The 6754-nt window shown below is 27.2% G+C and overlaps 1 non-coding gene across 1 annotated transcript; it reads right to left on the reverse strand.

The window, feature by feature from the left end:
* Positions 1-3083: 3083 nt before the first annotated feature.
* Positions 3084-3156, reverse strand: Trnam-cau. The gene has a single exon. It is a non-coding gene; the product is annotated as a tRNA-Met (tRNA).
* Between the last annotated feature and the right edge of the window lie 3598 nt (positions 3157-6754).

Below are 6754 nucleotides of genomic sequence, written 5' to 3' on the forward strand. Positions count from 1 at the left end.
ATTGAAGTTTCTGCTTAGTACCGGATTGCTAAGGTTAATACTGCTTAAATGTTATTTATGGTTAGTAGGACTATATTCTCTATAAATTTGTATGCTCAGTGTTGTAATTAAGAAATTAAATAAATATAATACAGTGAGTATTTTACGCATATTCAATTATAGATTACAAACATAATAAGAGTCGCTATAGAATTAGCTTTAGAAAACACTAATCTAAAACCGCAGTGTAGTAGATAATATTTACTAGACCTTTTGTTCTATTCCTAGCTTCAACCGGAGAGAAGATTTTTTTAATGAAACCCGGTATATGTCTCGATCAAAAGGGACACATTTATCTAATATTCGTTGAGAAAAAAAAAATAAAATTTAAATAAACATGAAAGGTGTACAACTAAAATTAAATTATTAAAATATCGAAGGCAAACTCTCTCAATAGTCATATGTCAGTATTTGCTGAAATCCTGACTTCAGATATGTTAAAATAAAAATTCTTTAAAAATAATGTATTGTGCATATGTGTAAACATAGTTCTTTGAATTATTTCAGTAGTGTCGATGTGTTGTAGCTTTAGCTCCTGAATCAATCCCGCTCTGCTAAATGCTCTTAATCTCTTAGGCTCTTAATCTAATTTCTTTCATTCAGAAGATATTAGTATAAAATCTGAACAATGGAAGAATTGTCATGAATTTTAAAATAGTATTACTTATCTGTTAAACAAATACCACGTTATCTGTAAGACGGATAATAGTTTACTTTAATTAATACTTAATAGAAAGCAAGATAATATAATTCACTTGATATAAAATTAAGTCTTTGAATTTAAAATATTCTCATTATGACCTATTTTCTTAAACAAAATATTGTTATAGGTATGTATTGTTTACATACCTATTCTTATTTTCGTTCTTTTTACCAAAAAAAGGCGAATCTTTACACCTTACAAGCATTAGATTTTAGCACGGTTTGAATTAGACTTTTTTTGAGAAGACTGGTTTGAAATTGTCTGTATAATAGTTTTCAACGAACCCACGCAGAGGATATATTCTCCAAAAACATAGTTGGATAGTTTGAGCTGGTTGCTGTCAAGAAACCATTCATAGACTTTAGAGTCCTTAGCGATACCAATTAAAGATTAGGAGATGTGGCCTAATTAAGGGTTACATATTCATTCTGAAGGCGAGTTCGTTGATTTCCAAAGATATTCAATTCTATTACAATAACATCTTATTACTTGAGGTAGTTAACAAAATATTTTGGCATTCTTTGCAAACTTAGAAACTATCACTATTTCCTGTTTAACTATGTCTGTTTAAGATTAGATTGTGGTAATGGATTGTATTAAAACATCCTATCAGTGCAATTATATTACACAATAATATAGTATACTATCTATGTAAGTATATTACAGTTTTTGCCATTATTGTTTTTCGTTAAGACCATATTGTGGACGTGTGCCCTTAATGGACAGTGTCCCTATACCTATCATTGCTCTGCAGTCCTTTTGAGAGAGACTGATTATAAATTGATGAGTTTCTTTTAAGAGAGTTGTAGATATTTTTAGTTACATTACACTTGTTAAGACTTGGCAATTTGAATTCTCTTCTTTTTTTTATTTGTTTAAAGAATGTACAAGCACAGAAATAAATCAGAGGCATCTAAATTATTATCTGTTCTAACGGGTTACTGGAATTGAATGCCCTGTCATATACTTGCATTTTTCAATATCTCCGGCTAGTTCTAATATGCCCATCATTCTACCCACATTTACGAGGAATATGATATCAAAATTGTTCATTACTCTTTCCACTTCAACTATCTACCTAGCTTTTGCCAGTTCCCTGACGTCAAACAGATGTAAGGTAACCTAAACTGTGAGCGCAATTCTAAAATTATATTCAAGACAAAAAGTAAGAAAGAATATTAAAATTAATAAAATATGTAAAAATAGTAACAAATGTTAGCACAATTACATAAATATGAGAACAATTAAATATATTTTTACGACTACTTCAGCTAGGTTAGTGGTATCCTTGAGACTTCTAGCTTGATTTTATCCAATTAATCATTTTTCTAACTAAATGTTGCTAACATAAATCAACAAACCAATGAATGTAGTTTAACAAATAGTCACTTCATAAAGTTTAATATCTGTCTGTCTATCAATTGCATTTAATCAAGTCTTTATAGATAAAAAACCATAACTGACACCAAAGCCATAGCGCCTATTTAACGATTTTTTGCTTTTTTTTGTATTTTTAGTGGCACAACCATTACGACAATTTTTCCTTAATTGCAAAAATCATACAAAAAATTATGGAATAATCAAAAGAATCATTTGATGTAGTAAAGCTTCAAAAAAAGATATAAATTTAAATACGGCATGAAAAAATAAATAAGCGCCATTAAAATTTATGATATATTAGAATCTTTTTTTTTAATAGTTGATTGTATCTTTGAGATACAGCAGCCGATATAAAATTATTAATAATTTGATAGACAACTGACAAACGTAAAAAAGATACAACAAAAAATGTTGCATTTTTAGTAGAATTTATGATGATGGAAATAATTTTTAGTGCATTAAATATAAAAACATTTAACCAAGACAAGATTGAAAAATATATGATAAAAGTATCTAGTTTAATTGAAGTCATAATAAACTATGTTGATATGTACATTTTTAATCTGTAATAAATTTTGAGATTAATTTTTAAATCATTCTTAGTATGTATTTGAATTAAAAACAAAATAAAAAACAATAAAAAATTTTAGAATATTATTAAAAAAACTATTTCATACATATGTATATTGTATGTGTAATAAATTTATCTACATTCATTGGTTGTATTAACTGACTTATGGCTACTTAACAATATTAATTAATAATATTTTTTTTATTCAAGTTAACAATTGAACATTAACACAAAGCTGTTATTAAAAATAATTTAAAATTTTAAGTTAAAGATTAATTACATTCTCATAAATATTGTAAAATTTGATATATGTTTAATTTAACCATCAAATCTGTTAATTTATTTATAAAAAAAAAAAAAAACTTCAAAAAAAAAAATAGCAAAAAGCAATGCCCCGGGTGAGGATCGAACTCACGACCTTAAGATTATGAGACTTACGCGCTACCTACTGCGCTACCGAGGCCATATTTTCACAAATATTTTTCTTATATATAAGTTAATAATACTATAAAATTTTTATTATAAAAGCTCGCTTTCTAGAACTTTAGAATTATTTCTAAAATAATTCATTAGATATCGTTTTAATTTTATGTGTACATTAATTGTGTTTTATTGAAAATTATTTTGTTATTATTTAGTATTTTTTTGAAAATATTATGGATTCTAATAGCTTTTAATAAATTTTAATCAATATGATGAACGTTTTGTTGCTTTTATGAAATACTCATAATTAACAATACATTATGTTTGAAATAATATATTAACAAAATAAATTCAAAATAAAATTATTAATATTAATAATAACAAATAATTATATGCTTGTTATTTATAAGCCACAAATTTAATTCCTAACTACAAACTTTTGTCTTCTTAAATAATAATTTACATAAATTTTATAACTACTATAAAATTATTATTATTTTTTTTTACTAAGGACGTGTGCGAGTTCGAGTAAATTGATGGTAAATTGAGAGAAATAGTAAATTATGTCGCTATAGCAGCGAATGTTGGTATTTACGAGAATTTTGAGTAGGCTAAATTAGATAAAAATTAAGTAAATTAGGTGTTACCATTGTGAAAATTTCATAATATGTTTAATAAATATATAAATAAATATGAAAACTTTTAACTAAAAATAATAAAAAAGTGCAATAAATAAATATATAAATATTTACATAAGTGCAATGCAAAAAATCCATATGAAATTTTAATTTACTTTACCTCAGTTATAACTATTATAAGATTATTAATATTTTTATACTAAGGTCGTGTGCGAGTTAGGCTAAGTTGATGCTAAACCAAATGGGAGATTTTTTGGGATTTTTTGCACTGCACACATTTAGCCATTTATCAACACGTATCGACACATCACTACATTATCGGCTCATTTTAGAATTTCCCTCATTTAGAACGCAACTTAGCTTAACTCGCACACGTCCTAAGTATGAAATAAAAAAACAATAATATTCATACAAACAATTTTTAACTAAAAATTTTGTCCTCTTTAATAATAAAAATATAATTTCTAACAAATCAAATATGTACCAGAAATTATTACCAGTTTCACATGCGTTCTAGACCTCTCATGAAATTAAAAATGGCGACTGATTTTATTTTTCCGTACGTTTACTAAAAGTTCCTTACGTACTATTGTGCATTTTTTAACTTTACATTTTTTCACTAAATACGCGAAAATCCGCAAAAAAATATATTTATTGAATTGCAAGCATTTTAAAAATTCCTTTGACAAAAGAGTCATATCCATATTAGAGAAAAAAACTTTCAAGGCATTTGCAAGTTCTGTATAAAGCTTAACTTGAAAGCTTTATAACTGTTGTCAAAAAGCTGCAGCAAATTCAAGTGCGCACTGAAAGCTTTATAATTTTGCACAGCTCAGCAAAACCCTGAATAGCAAAAAAAAATTGTTGGCAGTTCTTAAAAAGACGCTATCGGAAGTGGCGGCGCGCACGTGTGTAGCTAAAAAGGCTTGCAGCCGAAATAGAAAATTTTATATTTTGCAGTGTCGATTCAAAAACAATTAAATAAAAAATACTGTGAATAATACATTAAAAATCTTATTAAAAGAAACGAAAATCTTTTATGTTATATAAAGTGCGATAAAAAGTCAAAATTGCTTGAAAGAAAGTATATTATTTCTTTCTTTGAATTTAGCAAAATTATAGCTTTTCAAAGCTCTAAACAAAAGGTTGACGGCGAAAAGAAAAAACAACTTCAGAAGGTAAAATTAAATGAATGCAAAATAATTAAAACGCAGATAAACATTAATAAGCATCAAAGGTCATTCAACTCGGAAACAAGACAAACAAATTTTTTATAATAAAAATTTTAATTTGGTCGCGCCCGCATTCAGTGCAGCGTCCCCACAGCATTAAAAAATTGTGCAAACTACATTCAAGTGCATAACCAAAAAAAAGTGCGTATTTTTAAAAAAACAAAACTTTTGCTTTAACTGAACGCAAAACCAAAACATTTTCAACTACTACGCATAAAAAAAGCATCTGAGATGCAATTTTTGTCTAGAATAACGCAGCTTTGAAACTTTAAAAATATCTACAGAGTGCTCCCCTAACAAAAACAAAAACAAAACTAACAATAAAAACAAAAACAAAAGCAGCAACAACTAGAACAAAAGCAAAACTGCACTGCAACACCAGGCGTCACCAGGCGTCAGCCGGCTTTTTTAGTCACACTTCATGGTTTCTTGAATTCATGGTTTCTGTTTGCCTTCACACCTCCTGATCGGCTGTAATGTACTCTTACGCATTGCTAGAATGGTACACACACTATTTTGTGTTTCTTTTTTTTATCATTTTTGTTTTGTTGTAACTTCGGTTTCGTTCGCAAAAACATGAGCTCAAGCAAAATATAATTACGCCAGCAAAACACTCAAAAGCTCACAAATCACAATATGGTTTTTCACATACACACGCACACACACACACCAAAGCTCGGCAAGTTTTTTGAATGATTTGCTGAAGTAAAGTTGAGTTGCAGTGTTAAAGTACAAACACAACAACAAGAAAATGTAAAAAGCTTTTAGCGTTTTGCTTGGCGGTTTATGCATTTTTTGTGTTTAGATTTTTTTATTATGCGATGAGAGGTTTTTTTTATTATGAGATTCTTTTTTATTATGAGATTCTTTTTTATTATAATATTCTTTTATATTATGAGATTCTTTTTTATTATATGTTGATTTTATTTATTAATATTGATTTGATTATGCCTTCAATTATGTGTTGTTACTTAGAAATGGTTCCTACCACAATTTCATATTATGTATTTTAATAATTACTCCGTGTATTTCCCAGCACACTACGTTAAAATAAGATAGACATACATATAAATAAAATGGATAATTTTGTACAACCACAAAATAATTTTTCGTACGTAAAGCGTTGCGCCTCAAGTTTGAGTGTACTTATGGAAAATAATTGCTCAAATGACGGACTGGGAAGTGTTATTGATGACGGTCCACAAATAACAGAAGTTCTAAATATTCATTTCCCTCTAGAAGTTAAGGAAGAACAATATAATGAGGCAATAATTCAACAAAATGATGAACTTGACTACGAATATGAGAATAGTGAAATACCCATAGAAATTCCAACAATAACCGTCAGTAGTCCAAAACCGAGACGTTGTATATTCGGTTGTAATATTGCACGGGAAAAATTATTAAAATTTCCACAGGATCCGGAGCGGTAAGACAAATTCTAGTTTTTTTGATTACACAACACACATAATTCGAAGTATGTCTATCAATTATGAAAAAATTTTCATATAGGAATTACACACTTAGTACTGTAGGAATAAAAAGTAATAGCACTGTTTTAAAAAAAATTAATTTTTTAAAAATTATACTTATATTTTTCTATATAATAATATTTTATAATATAATATGTATAATATTTTTAAGAAATTCATTTAAAAAAAATTAATCTTTATACATTAAAATAAAAATACTGAATGATCTATTAGATTATTATAGTTAGTAACAGTTTATCTAAAATATGAAGACTAACTCTTCAAACTTAATGGAA

This window comes from Teleopsis dalmanni, chromosome 1, assembly GCF_002237135.1.
Source record: "Teleopsis dalmanni isolate 2A chromosome 1, ASM223713v2, whole genome shotgun sequence".
NCBI classification, from domain to species: Eukaryota; Metazoa; Arthropoda; class Insecta; order Diptera; family Diopsidae; genus Teleopsis; species Teleopsis dalmanni.